The following is a 20253-nucleotide window of genomic DNA, read 5'->3' on the forward strand; positions in this document are numbered from 1 at the left end:
ATCATTTTGCTAAAATTATTGCCTTAAATTTCAAAAAAAAGAATCAATTCCTCATTGTACCCAAAATTATGTCATCTCTAGAATAGGTCCTGTTCATATATATTCTGTGGAATCCAGCTGTTCCTCCAGTCTTGGTTGTTCAGAGATAATTCTACCTCCTCATAACTAGAAATACTAGAGATATCTAACTAGAGTCAGGAATGCCTGAGTTCAAACTTACCCTTGAACACTTACTGACCGGGTGGCCCTGGGCAATTCATTTAACCTCTGTTTGCCTCAGCTTCCTCAACACTAAAATGGAAGTAATAACAGCATCTACCTCCCCAGGTTGTTTTGAGGGTCAAATGAGATATTTGTAAAATGATTAGCACAGTGCTTAGCACATAGTAGGCAACGAATAAATGTTTATATACGTCTTTTCTCCTTTCTGAATCTAAAGAAGTTTATGATGTTAGTCCAAATGTGGTATCACTTCTGTCTTTTAAAGACAATTTTTTGTGATAAAAATATTGATGATCTTTTCCATTTTTCATAATTTTTGTCCTTTCAATTTCATCCTTAAATTCTATTGTGATGATGAGGTTTAATTAGATATTATGCAGAGTATTTTTAAATTTGTCTTTCATCATTTGCTTCTCAGTGTTTTATGAGATGCTGCTGTTCATAACCTCCCTATCCCAGCAAGCCAGAGCTAGAAAGAAACTCAGAAGCCATTGGATCCAATCCTCTCATTTTTTTTTTGGCTAGGCAATGGGGTTAAGTGACTTGTCCAGGGTCACACGGCTATCAAGTATTATGAATCTGATGCCAGATTTGAACTCAGGTCCTCCTGACTCCAGGCCCGGTGCTCAATCCACTGTCAATACACCTAGCTGTCCCATGAATCTTCTCATTTTCATGTTGAGGAATTGAGGGATCCAGAGTAATAAAGTGATGTGTCCAGAATTCTATTGTTCCATTTGGGAATTGCACTCAGATATTATAATTCCCAGAAAAAAATTCCCCCCTCCAAAATCAACTTGATTTTTCAATGTTCATTGAAATAGCATATTATTTTATATACTAGACTTTTATTTCATTGTTAGAGCTATGTACCTCTACCTCAAAGTGCTCCTTATTCTTTTAAGATTCAGATCAAGTCCCACTTTTACATGGTATCTTTCCTAATATTCCCAAGAGCAACAACCTTTCCTCTCTAAATACTGTTTAATTTCCTTCACTTTGCAATTTCCTCATAAGATTATAAATTTAAAATAGAATGAGTATTCAGAGATCTCAAAGTCTGGTCCTCACATTTTATAGATGAGGAAACTGAGACTCAGAGATATTAAGTCACTTGTTTTGTGTCACACAGTGTGTGTCTAAGGTGGAATATTAATACAAGGATTCCTGACTTCATATTCAGTGCCCTATCTATTAAACCATATTGTCTCTCCTAATTTATGTACTTGTGACCTTCCTTAATAGACTGTAATCTCCCTGACAACAGGGACACTCCCTTTTTGTCTTTGTATGCCCATAGGCCCTTAATAAACACTTGTTAATTATTTGATGTGTATATCTAGAGTGAATTCATCATTGGCTTTTTTGGAAAAGAAAGTACTAGGTTTCCTCTGCTAATATATACAGTGCTCAGTTTTATCTGTGGGTGTTCTGACTGGCTAGAAGAAATTGGATCAGAAGATTAGACAGTTAATATTGTGTGATAGTAAGCATCAGAGAAATACCTTATTCCAAAGAATGTTAGAAAGTTTCTTCATCTATGGATCCTAAGTAATAGTGAGAAAGAATTATTGTGAGAACATTGAAAGAACTTGAGACATTGTGGAACATTACCTTATTATAATGTATCCATTGTATAATATTTGATATTAATTGAGTCTTTATTTCTCACAAAATTTTCTTCTGCTGTATTTCAGCCACTGTGTGTTCAAATCTGGAAGTTGATATCAAATCTCTGAAATGTCTGATGGAATTTCTGCATGGAAACCCTAATCTAGACAAATGATATATTCTTAGAAAGGAGCCTAGAAATTGCATTCCATATACAGCTGTGTCGTGAGGGGTGTGAATACATGGTCACATATAATCACTGATTTTGTTATAACCTTTGTGTTGGCTATTTTGGGTAACATGGAAAGAAAAACAATAGGGAACGCTATGGCACATATAATATGCATACTGGTGTGTAGAAACAAATAGTTAAAATGCATCCTAAAGACTTCAATAGCACATGTTTTATAAAATTTTCCTTTCAGTCCAATTTGATATTTATTAAGCTTCTACAATATATGAAATAAAACATGGAGATCTGGCCTCAGTCAAGAAGACCTTAGTTCAACACATATGAGCAAATTATTTTATCTCTTTAAGCCTCAGTTTCTTCACCTGTAAATTAAGATCATTCCACTGCCTCTGAGGTCTCTTCCAGCTTTATATAACTTCACAGATTTTAGATATTAGGAAACCAAGGCTAAGGAGACTAAGTAATGTGAACAAGAGTCCAAGCTAATAAGTAGCTCACTGAGGATTCAAATCAGTAACAAAAAGACACATATTTTAATAACACCACAAAAAAGAGAATATCAAAATCATCTGACCCATGTACCTACTTTTCCTGCTCTAAGGAATCTCTATGAAAATTACTTATACATATGTCAAGGGCATCCTTAATGAAAGTACAGGAAGATAAGAGGTAGGCTTTGTCACATGGTATTCCAGAGCAGACTACTGTATTACGGTCACACAACTGACTGACAGATGCAGAAAATTCAAAATTCCATTTTCTTTTTTCAGTTTAAATTCACCATATATTCCACAATATGTGCCAAGAAGTATAGCACCCATGGTTCTTTCCACTACACCAAGCTGACATGCATAGTGTTATATTTTGTCGGCATAGTAGAATTACAAAACAAAGAATATTATTAGAACCTTGGTTTAAGTGAGATGGAAGACAGATTTAAAGAAGAGTGTAATCTATATCTGGGACCAGATGATATCAAATTGTATGTAAAAAAATTACAAAAATCATCCTGTTTTTCAAAATGGAATGATTGTTGTCCCTGGAATTAACATTTGAATAAAAAGGATGAGAAAAGATAGGTGTAAATGTAATCAACTTTACCATGCAGAAAAGACAAAAAAAAAAATTAGAAATTCTCTGAGAGAAAATGGTTATATGCTCGACTTTAATTATTTATACAGCACCAACTCTAGGTGAGTCTAAAAAGGGCTGTGTGATATGGGAAACCAAAGTTAAGAACAAGTTATAGACATTTTTGGCACAATGACCTCATAGGGTAGCTGAGCTTTCATTCATGTCTCCCCCGATCCCTAAGGCAGTCAGACTTGACTAGAGTAGCCAGGAAAGGAGATTGAGTTATCTGCTTATACCATTTGAATAAGCTGTGAATCACCAACTAAAATCCTTTCAATATTTCAGGAAAACACCAAGAAATGAGCATCAATGCTATCCCTAACATATTAAGGTTCTTTGAGAGATACAATTTGCCCATCTGCCCCACCTAAGACACTGTCATCAAATTGATAATACATACTAGGACCCCTGGAGCTTGTTGTTGTTGAATTGTTTCAGTCGTGTTGGACTCTTCATGACTCCATTTGGAGTTTTCTTGGCAAAGATAATGACTTGCCATTTCCTTCTCCAACTCATTTCACAAATGAGGAAACTGAGGCAAACAGAGTTAAGTGACTTGGCCAGGGTTACACAGCTAGTACGTATCTGAGGCCAGATTTGAACTCAGGAAGATGAGTCTTCCTGACTCCAGTCCTGGCACTCTGTCCACTACACCACCTAGCTGCCTAGCCACCAACTACTACATCTTTCAGAATTCATTGTCTGTCCATCTACTCTGCTGTTATAATATTATTTAAATATTATTCCCTCAATTTAAGTGTGAGTTCTTTGATATTAGAGATTCTCATTTTTTAAAAATTATTTCTAGATCTTAACACAACAAATATTTTTCATGCATTCACTAAAATGAGATGTTTTGGTTATGATGTCTTGATTTTGAAGCACAAGTCTAAATAATTCTTTTCCAGAGTGAGTGAGGAAAAAACAAGGCTAGATTAAAATAAATTTGAAAAACTTTTTTTTAAAAAATAGTACCACACTTATGACTTATTTTTGTAAAAAAAAAATTATGAAATACATTGAACAAAGAGATAATTTGTCCAGGTAAAGCCATCAATCATACAAGGGAAAATACACACAGAAAAAGAACATTCTTTGATCGTAAGCAATTGAGAAAAAAAATAAAGCTGAATGGTATAAAGTAAAAAAAAAAGTCTTAGGTTTAAAATATTAAAATAGATTGAAGACTAAGGAAGGAATATAGGCTCAGGTCATGATAGTTGGAAAGGAGTCATTTCTGATTTAATTCAACCTCATTGAAGGTCAGAAACAATTTGATCAAGGCAATAGCAGAAATTGAGGGCCATGGGTAGAGATGGAAGGCATACTGTAGAGGAATGATGTGATTTCTTGTACAATTCTATCATAAAGATTTTCAGTAAAATCTTAAAACTCATATTGTGATATATGATTACTCTAAACTATGAACCTGGCAAGTTTTTATCAGGTGATGTGAGTGGCCTGGTGAAGTATATCTCATCATGTCAGTGCTATTGTATATTTACTGCTTAAAAATTATTAAATAGAATACTTTTGCTTTACTCTGTCATAATTCACAGGGGGAAATGAAATGGCCCAAACAATGGCCTTTATCAAACTAGGAGTTTTAAAAGTTGACTCGAGGTTTATTTGAACATAAAACCAAGTCTTGCTTTATCATAAAGCAAAGTAGGCAGCTACATTTGTGAGGGTCCTCAGAGTCAAAAGTCTACCCCCACCCACCAGCCCAGAATGTTTTCATTCATCAGTCCTGGTACTATACCTAAAACTCCCATGTTATTTACTTCTTTGCTTTAAGGTACTAAAAGGTGGTATTAAAATACATATTTTATGTATTAGAGCATTGCAAACTATTGCTAGCCAAATTCAAACGATTTGATAAGATTAATTGACAAAGCTCAGAGAGAATGAGACATAGGACAGGTAATGGATGATGTGGAGAAAGAATTGGAAAGGGTTGCAGGGGTGGGGAACCTGTAGCCTCAAGGTCACATGTGGCCCTCTAGGCCCTGAAGTGCAGCCCTTTGAATGAATCCAAACTTCACAGAACAAATTTCTATAAAATTTGGACTCAGTCAAAGGGCTGCACACAAGGACCTAGAAGACGGCATGTGGCCTTGAGGCCACAAGTTCCCCACCCCTCGTTTGGAGCATAGGCTGCTGGCCAGCTAGTAAAACCTACCTGGGGTCTATGGAAAGTCTCTGTAATTCTGAAGGCACCAGTTCTAGAAAGTGAAAGAGTATGAGAAGAAGAGAAATTCAAATGTTGTAGAAAAGCTTCTAAGTTAAGCATAGGCTGTCCTGGTTATCCTTTCGAGGCCTCTGTTGCCCATTCTGATTCGATGATTGTTAAGTATTCATTTTTGTAAACAACATTAAGCTCCTTGCCTGCCACATTGTAAGCACTTAATAAATGCTCTTTTTGATGAAGCTCTTAAAGGTCTTTAGTGCTTATTACAGGGCTTCATTCATTCATTTAAAAAATTTATTTACAGGAGGAAAAGAGACAACAAAAATAAATGCTACACATTGTACCTTTTGTCACTATATTTCATCTCTTTCCATAAATATCAATTGTCTATAATTTGTGAGTCAGTTTGCTTGGGACTCCAAGGTAGATTTTAAAAACAACAGAATACCTATTCTCAAGTAACTTGCAACCAAAAGGAAGAAATCTATCTACACAAATAACTATGATGAAAAGGGGAAGAAATGCAAATTAATGGGACTGATTTGAGAAATGCTATTCTTGCTTTTCACTCATTTTCAGTCATCTCCAACTCTTCTAAGCCCATTTGGGGTTTTCTTGGCAAAGATGGTGGAGTAGCTTGCCATTTCCTTCTCCAACTCATTTTACAGATAAGGAAACTGAGGCAAACAGGGTGAAATGATTTGCCCAGGGTCACACAGTTAGTAAGTGTCTGAGGCCTGATTGAAACTCAGCTCTTCCTGATTTCACTGTATCCATTCTACCACCTAGCTGTCCCAGATTTGTGCAAAGTGACAGTCAAAAACTTATAAAAAAGGGTTATGAGTTTTTCCTGTGAACGGCTGCTGGAAGGCTTCACAGAGAAGATGGTTTCTGACCTCAGTCTTGAAAGATATATGTGTTTGCAACAGAAGGTAATGCAGGAAGATTGTACGAGTCCATTCTAGGCATAAAGAACAGCATGAATAATGGTGCAGAGATGAGAAACTGCAGGTCAAGAATGGGGAATGTTGCATAGGTGTAGTTTACCTGAAAAACATAGGATGGTAAATGGGACATAGAGAGAAGTAACTGACAGAGTATGATCTTGAAAAGGTAGGTCAAGGCAGATTGTGGAAGGCCATATCAATTTCAGCCTGAGTTATAAATATTAATACAAGGATTTGTACTTTACTTGGTAGAAATAGGGAGCTCCTGAAAGATTTTACAACTATAGATTGGATGCAGAGCTAGCACAATGAATTTGTTCCACAGTTTATTTTAAGAATACGAAAATCTTTCAGTTCTGCTTTCATATCTTCTTCATTCAACCCAACTGATATGCGCTACTTGGAAGATCTCTCTGTCTCTGTCTGTCTCTGTCTGTCTGTTTCTGCCTCTCTCTCTCTCTGTTTATATACACACCACATTTGCACACACATACTGTCTCTCTGTTATATGTGTGTGTATACACATATACATATATGTATATACATGTATATATGTATGCACGCACACATGGGTGGTTATCTGTTGACACATACTTTATATAAACAGGCATGCGTGTGTGTGTGTGTATGTATATGTATATGAATAACCCAAGGGCCTTATGGAATGAGGCCATGGAGAAGAGAAGGTAGTAGGGTATAGAATACAAAGTTGAACAAGAAGTCAGGAAAACCTGAATGAAAAACATCTCCAATGTTTACTAACTAGCCAGTCATGGAATCTTTCTGGGTTTCTGTTGACTCTTCTGTAAAGTAGACATTATAATGGTGCCTAATTCACAGGGATGTGAGGAGAAGCAAGTTCAGTTTCCTTATCCATTATTGCTCTCCCTTTCATGTGTTATCCCTCCATACTGGCCCACATGCTGTTTCTCAAACAAAGCTCTCCATGTTCTTCCTCCCCATCTTTGTATTTGCTGTCCCTAAGGCCTAGAATGGGCTGCCTTCTCTAACCCACCTCCCTGGCTTCCTTCAAGACTCAGCTAAAATGTAACTTGCTTCAAGAGGTCAATCCTGATTGTCTATGTTGCTATATTGACTTACTTCCAAGTTTACCATTGTGTACATGTATGTATCTGTGTCTATGTCTATGTCTATGTGTACACGTATGTATATGTGTATATGCATGTGTATATGTATATTTATATTGCATGTAACATGCATATATACATTATATACACTTGTGACTGTATATATATATGCATGGGTGGGCGTGTACACATCCCTGTGTGTGTTATGCATTTACACATCCCCTTACACACACACACACACACACACACACAAGCTATTGGGTCTTAAATCAGGAAGACATATTTCTCACTTCAAATTTGGCCTCAAAAACATACTAGCAGTGTGACCCTGGGTAAGTAAAATTCATTTCTGCTTGCCTCAGTTTCTTCATCTGTAAAATGAGCTGAAGAAGGAAATGGAAAACCACTTCAGTATCTTTGCCAAGAAAACCACAAAAAGGGTCATGAAGAGTTGGACACAACTGAAAATATCAAACAACAAATATAGATAGATATAAAAATATACACATACGTATATAATTACAGATATGTACAAACACCCACATTCACACTCACACCCTCACCCCCCACACCCCTACACACCCACCCCACCCACAACCCCACCCTAACACATGTGTATATGTGTGTACATATGTGTGCCTGTATATAAATGTAAACACACATGCTCATGTGTATATTGCATACATGCATGCATATACCTGTGTAAATATAAACATCAGTACAGTTGTGTATATGTGTTTACACATGCTTGTACACATTAATACATGTGCTGTGTGTACATTTATGCATGTATCATTATGTGTATGTATATGCAGTGTGTTGTATATTCACATAAATATTAACATGTACATATATGTGTTTGTGTATGCTTGCATGTACACACACTCATATTCACATGTATGTATGCATTAATGCTTATCTTGTGTGTGCTTGTGTATGTATATAAACATATTTATACAGATATACATACACAAGCACAAGAATGCATTTGCGCATGTATGTGTACATATATGCATGTAATATATGTGAGTGTGTATACCTAAATGTACGTGCATGTTGTCTCCCCAATTAGAATATACATTTCTAGATGGCATTTTTTTTCCTTGGGATCTGAGAATCTAGCACATTGTGTGACATACATCCTGCACATAATACATTATTGTTGATTGCTTGATTGAATCAAAGTTTGCTTGAATCAGTAGCCCATTGCAATAGCCAAGATGCCCAGCCACCCAGTTTCTACTGGACATCCTCAGTCATGGTAAACCTATGACTTTCTGTGACAGACTATTCCATATTGGACAAGCTTTAATTAGGCTGATGATGTAGAATTAGGTCACTTTGTAGCAGTCCTGGGAAGACCTAAAACGACTTTTGAATTTTTCATATGTGATGTGACCATTATGCATTTATTCAAAGAATGAATTGGAGTTTCAATTGAAACTAATTCCATTTTGGTCGTAAGCACAGAAGCCAGCACTTGATTAAAATATTACAAATGGTGTTCAACACAGTGAAGCACCCTACAATTATTGTATAATAAAAACAGAACTAGGAATAGGACCCAAACATCACCACCTGCCAGACAGTAGAGCAAATTACTCTGCTTTTAGAGAAGAGCTTTCTCCTTTTGTTCCTATATGTTGTAAAAATAACTTCTTCAGAAAGACATTTTCCCTTTGTTCCAAATCATCCTGGAAAGTTTTCCAAATACTACATGTGGTAATATGGTCAGTGTGAGATGCAAAATAAACATAATTGAATGAGAGTTTTCTCACCTCTTTTTTCTCTTGCCCAGCATCTGATGAAGATGCATTATGCAGGGCACAGATAAATGCCCACAAATGTTTAGATCCTTCCTTTATAGAATGTTGGCATCTCTGAGCATTTCCCAAAACTTTCATTAATTTTAATTGATGCCAGCTTGAAGCATACATTGAGTCTATTTCTTCTCTTACTAATAGGGAGGAAGCTGCTGCTGTGAATCCTTGATGCTCCCAATCAGCTCACACAAAAGTAAAGAATGGTTATCCAGGGTTATTCCAAGTACAAATCAAATTTCAAAGGCAAAGAAGAAGAGAAGATGAGGAAAATTCTTTTTTTTTTCCTATCCTGGTATAGTCACACATGGTCTTCTATTGTAACAGTCTCCAAATTGACCTCCCTGACTCCAGTCTCTACCCTCAGCAATCCATCTTCCACTTAGCTGCAAAACTGTTGTTTCCTAACACACAGGTCTGATCCCTATTCAATAAACTTTAACAGTTCATTTTTACCTTTCTGATCTAATCCAAATTCCTCTGTCTGGCATTTAAAAACTTCTGCCACTTAGTTCTATGCTATCTTTACATTTTTTATTCTTCATTTTCATGATCTTTTTTTAATGTATATGTTTTTAAATTTATGGAATAAAACAAGCATTTCCAAAACATAGTAAAATAAAAAAAAAAGATTACACATGAAACCACAAATTCACTATGTACAATCTATTATTCCTTTTACAAATATATATAATTGAATTAGAAAAAATTTAAAATCATTTGGAAGAACAAAAAGTCAAAAACATCATTTTCATGATCTTTTGCTCACACAGTAGCCTCAGTCTGCTATCTCTGTGCCTTTGTACTGGTCTTTCTTTGCATGCCTGGAATTCCCTTTCTCCCTACTCCTGCCTTTTGAAATGCCTAACTCATTCCAAGGCTCAGCTCATCTAATACCTTTACCTCCATCTCCATGAGGTTTCTTAGAGCTAGTGCTTTTCCTCCCATGACAACTATTTTGAATTCACTTTGGATATCTTTCCCATTTACTACTCTGTGTACATGTTGTTTTCTCCCAACCACTGATACAAGGTTCTTGTCTCAGAAACATTTTGCTTTCAAAATTGTATTTGAACCTCCAATATCAAGCCTAAGGCTTTGAACATAGCAGGTGTTGAACAAATGCCTCCCTGCTGTTCCTCATACAAGATATTCTATCTATTACCTATAGATTTTCACTGGCTGTCCCTAAAGCCTGGAATGTCCTCCCTCCTCATCTCTCTTCTGGCTTCCTTCAAGCCTCATCTACTGCAAGGAGCCTTTTCTAATTCCTCATAATACTAGCATCTTCCCTCTGAGATTATGTTTGATTTATTCTGTATATATCTTGTTTGTAAATAGTTATTTACATATTGTCTCCTCCATTGGATTATAAATTCCTGGAGGGCAAGACTTCTTTTGTCTCATTTTTTTTTTACCCCCACTACTTAGCACCTTGTAGTCACTTAATAAAGGCTTATTGACCAATGTTTAACATAAGGCTTAGGACATAGTAGATGCTTAATAAAACTTTTTCACTTGACTTTGCTTTTTGAATTAAAATAATTATTTGTTTGAGAATCATAGGGTTGTTGTATTTCCTCCCATACACATGATGGAGAAGTGGAATCATTTATTTCAGTGGGAAAATCAAAATTCATTAGCAAATACCTCATTTTTTTTAATTTCAAAACTCTATTCATAAAGTCTCACTCCCTCAAATTGAGTTTTTTTCTTACTAATGTAATGAAAGAATTCCCACTTATCATCTCTTGAAAATAGTAAAAAGAATCGACGCTGTACAGAATTATGACAGCTATCAGTTGCTTTATAAGTGAATTTTTTTATTTATGGCAAGCTAATCAATGCAATAAGCTGACTGCCATATCCAAATTATGCCAATAAATGGAATTTGGAGCAAAAAATGAAGGTTTCTTATGCAAATGAAAAGAACTGAATATGAGATAAATGTTCTTTAGACAAGTCCTGGAATTTTAATATTTATTTAGTCATAGAAAGCAGCAAATACCAATCTTCTCAGTAGGAGCATGTAATTTTAGAAAACTAGACTTATTAGCAATAGCATATACTGTGGATTTTATTATCATAAAATACTTCATAGTGTATTTGGCACATCAGATTATTTTTTTCCTCTCAGTAGCTGAGCTAATAATAAGCAGATCAACATGATTATGTGCCCTTGTCTACTGAAATATGTTAACCCAAAGTGGTGAGGTCTTTTATTTTAGATCAAATGATTTATCAAAAATGGTTCCCAGGGCAGCTTGGTGGTGCAATGGATAGATAGGGCACTGGCCCTGGAGTCAGGGGAATCTGAGCTCAAATCTGACCTCAGACACTTGACACTTAATAGCTGTGTGACCCTGGACAAATGACTTAACCCCAATTGTCTTGCAAAAAAATGGTTTCAACACAAATACACTAAGAGTCTGCTTTCATAAAATACTGTTATAATACTGGTATATCATCAGAAGAGCATACTGTCACATCTAGAAAGAAAGAAAAATCAGTGAATGAAATCACTAACAGCAGCCAGATGTAGAGTGCAGGAAGAAAAGTTAAAATTCAGAAACTTCTTACACTTTTTTTTTCTGAAAGGCTGAAAAAATAAGCAATGGTCTACATAAAAAAAAAATAAGTTTCAATATCACTTTAAAATTCTTGTTTGGATTCTAGCTATAAACTGGCTACAGAATTATAATGTTATCTTTTATTTTTTTTCAAACCAAATACTCCTTTGAGTGATATAGTTATAAATCAACTCAATCTGTAGGGACGACAGGTTCACAGAATTTAAGAGATAGAAAGGAAATCAGTGCCTTTCTAGGCCTACCTTGAACAGACAAAAAATCCTACTACAGTCTATCCAATAAGTGATAATTAAGCTTTCACTTAAAGGCCTCCAATTGGGAGTAGTCCAAGCAGGAGAAATATGATTCAAAAAGAATCATTAGCATGATTTGATTTAATTAATATTTAAAGTACTAATTCTAAATATTCCAAACAAATATTTACAGAAAATTGAAAGCAATTTGGGTAGTATGATATTCTATTGTTTCTTAATGGCAATTATAAAATATTTGGTATTTCAAAGTATTAACAATCTTAAAAGAAAGTACTTTGTTCAATTTGGGGTACCATATTTTACAAAGGATATCAAGAGAAATTCATTAGCCATATGCACCTAGGCATGACATTGAATATCACAAATAACAATACATTTAATTTAATAATAAAGTAGCTACTAACAAAGGATCATGGGAACATAGAGCCAGAGCATCAGGGAAGCTTAGAGAAGTGATTGAGTACATCTTCCACCCATTTAAGAGAGTACAAAACAGAAGTGCAAAGAGGTTAGATACTAGACAATACAGTGATAAAGTAAAAGTAACATGATGCTTGCCCTGTCCAAATCTCACTGATCTCTTTGTCAATGACATTTCTCTCTGACTCCCACTCTCATACATGTTGTCTTCATATGTTAGAAGGTAAACATCTTGAATGGAAGGACTTCCTTACATTAGTACAGTCACTGGCATTTAGTAAATGCTTAATGCATTTAACATTCATGAGTTTGCAGGTCAGTTTTACATATATTATATCATTTACTCCTCACAACAACCCTGTAAGGTAGATGCTATTGTAATTACAATTTAAAAATAAGAAAATAAAAGCTAAATGATTACTCAGGTTAAATGATTGCCCAGCATCAAGTCAACAAACAATTGTTAAGTGTTTACTCTCTTCCAAGTAATGAGGATACAAGAAAAGCAATATGTAATCCCTATTTTCTTGTTGAGTGAGGCAATTGGGGTTAAGTAACTTGTCCAGGGTCACACAGCTAGTAAGTATCATGTGTCTGAGGCTCGATTTGAACTCAGGTCCCCCTGACTCCAGGGCTGGTGTTCTATCCACTGCTCCACCTAGCTGCCCCTGTAATCTCTATTTTCAAGGAGTTCACAGTGAAACATAGTGAATGTGTGAAGCTGGATTTGAATTTATGTCTTGCTGCCTTCAGCACTCTCTTCACTGTACTATCTAGCTAGCTAACTTCTTTGCCTTTGTGTTTCCTCATCTGTTAAGTGGGTGGAGGATATACTCAATCACTTCTAAGGTTCCCTCCTGCTTTAACTTCATGTTCCTATGATCCTTTGATAAAATAACCAGGAGAGTATTTGGAGGAGGGGAAATGGTGAAGGTCATGTTATATGAGGATTGATAGAAGAAATTATGTTTATTTGTCTTGTTGAAGAAAAGACCTCATGCCCCCTCTGGTTATTTCCATATGTTTGAAAAATTGTCATGTGGAACCAAAATTGGATTTGTGTCTTTTTTGTTTGTTTGTTTTGTTTTATTTTGTTTCTATTTCTTTTCTAAGAATGAAGAACCAGGAGCAATAATTTTCAAGTACCCTGGCACCTTGGGTCCTAATTGGTGAGCATTGTTTATTTAACCTTACCCCAGGCACATAATATTACTTGTCATTCAGGTATATGTCATGCTGCCACACACCCATCTTTCCAACTCAACAGAAGTTAAATCAGAACTAACATTCTTGAGGGGGAAAAAAAAAAGCCAATCACTCTTAATGCCCTGTCCAAATCACACTGACTTCTTTGTCCATATCCTTGTTCTCTGACCACTCCTCCCTCTCTGTTATCTTCACATATTAGAAGGTAAGCTCCTTGAGTGGAAGGATTATCTTATTTGCTTTTGTATTCCTAGTATTTAATATAATCCTTGGCACACAACTAAGTGCTTGAGGCATATAACAACAAATTATTAATTCAGTGCATTGAAATTTCATTAAACTTATTTAATAATTATACCAACATAAATTTAAATGAGCTATGTTGAAAGGATGTGGTTTTCCTGTCAACAGAGATTTTGTGCAAGTCCAGCGATTGCTACTGGTGGAGTTTGTAAAAAGATTCTTAATTAGACATGAGTTCATCTTAAAGGTGTTGAAAGTGCCTTCCAATTGTATGATTCTGAAAAATTAAAGATTATATTTTGAAGGTATCATCATAATTTTTGTTGTCATATAGTATTTTACCCTTAAATGACTAGGTAAAATAGGGTCTCCATGGTGATGAATGGTGATCCAGATAGAAGTTACAGAATGAACATCAACATGAAGGCAAGAAAATTCAGAAATCTAATCTCAGAAAAAGTGATTGAAAAGTCATAAATTAATTCTTAAGAGGAAGACAAAATACTGGAACCATATTTTTTTTAAAGGAATCAGTGAATTTAATATTACAAAAACTGTTTGAATAAATAGGAAAAGAAGGAGTTCTATCAATTTCCTTAAATAATTCATATATGATCTTGATACCTAAACCAGGGAGATGCAAAACAGAGAAAGAAAACTATTGAGCAATATTTGTTATTGTTGTTCAGTCATTTCAGTCATATCCGACTCTTTGTGAACCCACTTGCGGTTTTCTTGGAAGAGATGTGGGAGTATATTGTTTCCTCTCCAGGTTATTTTACAGATGAGGAACTAAGGCAAATGTGGTTAAGTGATTTGTTCAATGTCACACATCTAGTAAGTGTCTGAGGCCGTATTTAAACTCACAAAGATGAGTCTTCCTAACTCCAAGATCAGGACACTAAACACACTGCACCACTTATTTGTCCAAAAAATGCTGATACAAAAAATTTTAATTAAATATTAGTAGTGAGATTATGGGGGGGGAATAGTCACAAAAATTATATACAATAACCTGATTGAATTTACCAAGAAGGAAAAGTTGGTTTAATTTTAAGTAAATATAAACATAGCTGATCATATGAGTAGCAAGAAAAATAAAAATGGTATGACTTTTATCAATAACCAAAAAACCCTTTCGATAAGATCCAACAGCTATTCCTGCTAAAAATGCTAGAAAACATGGGAACAAGCACATCTTACCCCATTATGATAAGAAAAAATATATTTTAAAACCAAGGGTCAGTACTGTATGTAATAGGGATAAACTAGGGGCATTTCTAATAAGATCAGGAAGGATATCTATTATCAATATTATTCTTCATCATAGTGCTAGAAATGCTAACTACTGATAAGAAAAAATAAATTGAAAGAATAAAGATAAGCAAAGAGAAAACAAAATTACGTTTTGAACACTAGAGAGTCAATTAAAATAATGGAAACAATTAACTTCATCAAAGTTGCAAGATATAACACAAGCCCATGTGAATCAGCATTTTTCTGTATTACCAACAAAACACAGAAGGTAGTTATAGAAAGAAAATTTCATTTAAAATAACTACAAAATGCATAGAAGATTAGAAGTCAATCACACACAAGAATAATATGAATATAACTATAAAACACTTTATAACAAATAGAAACCATGGGTAGATCTAATATAATAAAAATGATTATATTACTTAAATTTATTTACTTATTCAGTTTCATGCCAATCAAACTATTGAAAGATAACTTCAGAGAATAATAAAATTCAATGGAGGAATAAAAGGTAAATAATCTCAAAGGGAGAAAAAGGAAAGAAAAGAGTCAAATAGGACCAGATTTCGAATAATACCATATAACAGTGATCAGATGTGAATAACAAGGCATCAGACTAAACATTTTTTCCAATCCTCACAACTTTTCCTGGACCCTCTCTTTTTTCAGACTTCCAAATTTCTGATAAAGGCATCTTTTGACCTCCTATTTTTGTCATTTTAACATTATCTTCAACTTCTTCCTCCCTTATCCTTTATACTCAATCATTTGGCAATGTCTTTTTTTTTAATTATTTCTAGCTATACAACATCTCTCACAACTTATTTCTTCTTTTTACTCATTCAGCTACCACCTAAATTCAGACTTTCATTACTTCTCACCTAAATTATCACAGCAGTCTTCTAACTGATCACCCTTCTTCAAGTCCTTCACCATTCCAGTAATTCCTACATCCTGTTGCTGAATTAATTATCCTTTAGCCCAAATTTAAATATGTATATATCCTACTCAATTAACATTCATGTGTTCCTATTGGTTTGAGGAAAAATAAAAACTCTTCATAGCTTTCAAAATCCTGCAAAACCCAGTCACTCTTTCTCTTTGCAGGTTTACTAGACATTAGTTCCCCTTGTAAACTGTGTGATCTAGCCAAACCATCTTCTCTTTTCCTTATATACAATGATGTATCAATTAGCTCTATGGTTTTATATTGGCCATCCCATATGCAATGGCATAGATTCCCTCCTTAATTTCCCCATGGAGCTCTTTATCTAAGATAAGAGAAATACTAATTGATCTTGGGTAACCCAAGCAAATATAATAAAAAATGGCAATTCTATCTAAATTAATTTACTTATTCAGTGTCAAACCAATAAAAATATTAAAAATATTTATAGAGCTAAAAAAAGTAATATAGGACTACCACCCTGGTGCAACAGATCTTTCCTATGACTTCTAAAGTTGTCTTGGGTTGGAAATTATTTTCACCTCCACCTTTTCTTGGTTCTGTAGCTCTAGAATTTGATTTGAGGTGTTACTTTAAAGTTGTTCTGGAGGGGACTTTGGGAGAGTTCAAGTGAATTCCTATTACTCTGTCATCTTAGCTCTACCCTCTTTGTTTAGTTCCTAATAGTTGAATAGTCAGCACCTAGCAAAGTATTTAGCATATAGGAGACACTTAACACATGTGTATTTATGTCCCATGGTCACCCAAGTAATAAGGACAAGAAACAGCATATGAACCCATATCCTCTGACAACCAAACCACTACTCTTTCCCCTGTACCACACTGTCATCCTAAAAAACAAATTAAATTCAATTGAATTGAGTAAATGCTTAGCATGTAATCTTCTTCTTGTGGGAAATTGTCACAAACTACCCTATTAAAGGCCACAGATAGGTTCAAAAACTTGACTTCCCTAAGATATAGTTTAAGCTGGGACATATGCTGCTATTCTATCTGATACTCAAATGGAATTGACCTGTAAAATCAGATAAAATTGAATTGTGACAGAATTTAAACTATTATGACATCACCCATGTTCTGTGACTCTCTACTCATTGCTTCAGTGACTCTCAAGCTTTTCTGAAATAGGTGCATTGGTAGCAAGAGATTTCATAGCTAACAGAAAACACTGGAATAAGATTGAAAGGAAAATCACATTTTATCTAAAATCAACTCTTTATAAGGGAAAAACACTTCAGTGCTGTTTCTTTTAACTCAGAGTACCATAAGGGCCTCACATTTCATGATATATAATGTTCATTATATTTAAGATATTCCAAGAATTCAAAAGAACTATCATTTTTGCCTCATTCCCTAGTTCCTAGTTAAACATTAGCTCTCAATGCATGAGAAGTTCAAAATAAGTGAACACAAAAGCAATTTTATACAGTTACGATTCACCCAATTTATTACTTTTTATAATAGTTTTCCAATCAATATCATTGTAGTCATATCATAGACAAAACATTGCAGACTGGAATATTTTTATTTACCTAAATACCAACTGATTTGCATGTTTTTCAATAACAAACTAATTTTATTTGTAACCTCTGAGAAAGAATATTCCCAGTCTTGTCATGGAGTAAATGTGAATATTATTCCCCCAAAATTTTCTTTCATCCATCACTAGTATTATCCTTTTTATTTAATTTTCCATATCTTTTCAGTAACAGGCTGTGATGCTAATAATTCCATACTTATGCTCAAATGACATAGAGATAGCTCAATTCAGTAGCCTTATTATATTTGTTCTATCATTTGTATAAAATGGATGTGCCTTTTTTATTGCCATGGTTGCATTGGTTTTTATTTTCTTTATTACTTTCTTCTACAGTAAGAAAAGTTAAATTAATCTGGGATTTGATGATAACTTTCTAAATGCTTCATCCATTTCTGTTCTTGACACCTCTCATTCTCTTAATCAGCCACCTATAGTTGGCACCTGGGAGTTTACATTGATTTTTTTTTTTAGTCCATTTTTCCCCATTGCTTCCAAATTCATATTGTTAATATATCACTATTACAATTCTATTTGTCTTCATTATGTTTTTCCATGTTTTTTGTTGTCTACTATCCACAATCTTTATCAAGATAATTTATTACCAGTTTATTGTTTGAATCTTATTTCTCATGTCTATTTGCAATGCTGAGGTCATTTTTTTTTAATCATTTTCCATTGTCTGACCTCATACAACTCCACCTCTGATTATGCTGATTCCTGTACTTAGCAAGAACAGAAAAATGGCAAAATATAAAGAACTAGAAAACATGGATTTGGTTTCTAGATCTGCCATTTTACTAACTGTGTGGTCCTCAAAAATTCAGTCATCCTCTCCAGGATTCAGTTTTCCAGCCTATAAAATGATGGGATTAAACTATACGACCTTTCAGTTCTTTTTTAGTTCCAAATCTAGGAACAGTGAAAACTGTTCCAATGAATATCTCTGCTTATAAGAAGCATAAGTTTCTTTTAAACCCCATTTCATTTGATGAACTCATTCTGATGATTTATCTGATTGTCCCAGCCCAGAGGGGAACCTCTTGCCCTTGTATTAGTTTGGATCATTTGTGTGGCATTGATTATACACTGCCCATCTGATTGTCATGGTTGGTAAATCATTGGGACTATGAAAAGAAGTACTGTGAGATAAGGTCAGAAATGTAGTATCTCAGATACTAAGCCCAAAGGATTTTAACTTAGCTTGGTAGATAATAGGAAGCCATTGAGGTATTATTGAGTAGAAGCATAACTTAATTGTGTCTATTCACAGGGATGGTTATTCAGACAATAAAATGGAAGATACATTAAAACAGGGAGAGTGGCAGTAGAAAGTCATGTATGAAGACTATTTTAGTAGTCATGGATTTAGTTAAAATACCATGAGGTTTTTTGTTGTTTTTTCTTTCTATGTTAAATCACAGGGAGCTCTAGAACATAGCAAAGAATCTTTCTGATTCCTTCAGTGATGTTCTGTAGACAGATCTTTATGGCTGATGCACAGGTATGACCATTAGTATTACCTTCCCCAATAAACATCAATGACTCTCCATTATTTCTATGTTCCAACACAAACTTTTTTGTTTGGCATTTAAAAACCTTTATATCCTGGCTTCAAACTTCCATTTGAGATTAATTATACATTATTCCCCTTCATGCATTCTTAAGACTAGCCAAACTTGCCTTCTGGCTCTTGTTGACACATGGCATTCTATTTCCTATCTTTGTTTCCTTGCGAAGCATACCTAAAGTCCCACTCTGCCTTTTAGAAATCTTAGTTTCTTTCAAAGCTCAGATCACTTCTCACGTTGAGGTTTAGGGGTTTAGGTGTGCTGGGATCCCGAAATCATGACACATGGGTCCTGCCTGAATGAATTTGACTCAAGCCCTCTTTCAGCCAAAGACAAGGTTTATCAGAATATCTGCCATATTGGCCAGACTCTTAAGGAGTCTGAACATTACTGAGCTATTGGCTACATTATAAGAATCTGAGCACCTTAATGGAGACAAGATGGACCTTACATACAGAAAGACTGTAGGAGGGATCTAGGAGTGGCCAAGTAGTTTGGGGTGACTGGATGAGGGTTTTCAGGAAGATCTGGATGGGAGTAGCCAGTAAGCTGGGGTGAACAGAACGCCTGGGATATGGACCACAGGAAAAGGGAGAATGGAGTCTAGATAGGGTTAAGGGTGGGAAGTGGCCAGGGGCCATCCGGAGGTAATAGACAATGGAGGAGTAGGTAACAGAATTGGGAGATTGGGCATAGGAGATAATGAAAGGCCAATTGATAGGATTATAGCCTCAGGTGAATATCAGAGATTTGGCCACCTGGGAAAGTCCAGGGTTTTTCCTTTTTTGGGTCCAGATCCCATCCTCATCACTCACATGAAGCCTTTCTTGACCTACCCAGCTTCTAGTGCCCTACCTTTCCCCAATAGTTCTGCATTTGTTTTTTATATACCTTTATGTGTGTGTGTGTGTGTGTGTGTGTATACATATATCCTGCAGTTATCTATCTATCTATCTATCTATCTATCTATCTATCTATCTATCTATCTATCTATCTAT

The sequence above is a fragment of the Vombatus ursinus genome, unplaced genomic scaffold, assembly GCF_900497805.2.
Source record: "Vombatus ursinus unplaced genomic scaffold, bare-nosed wombat genome assembly UNPS02014810.1, whole genome shotgun sequence".
Lineage (NCBI taxonomy): Eukaryota > Metazoa > Chordata > Mammalia > Diprotodontia > Vombatidae > Vombatus > Vombatus ursinus.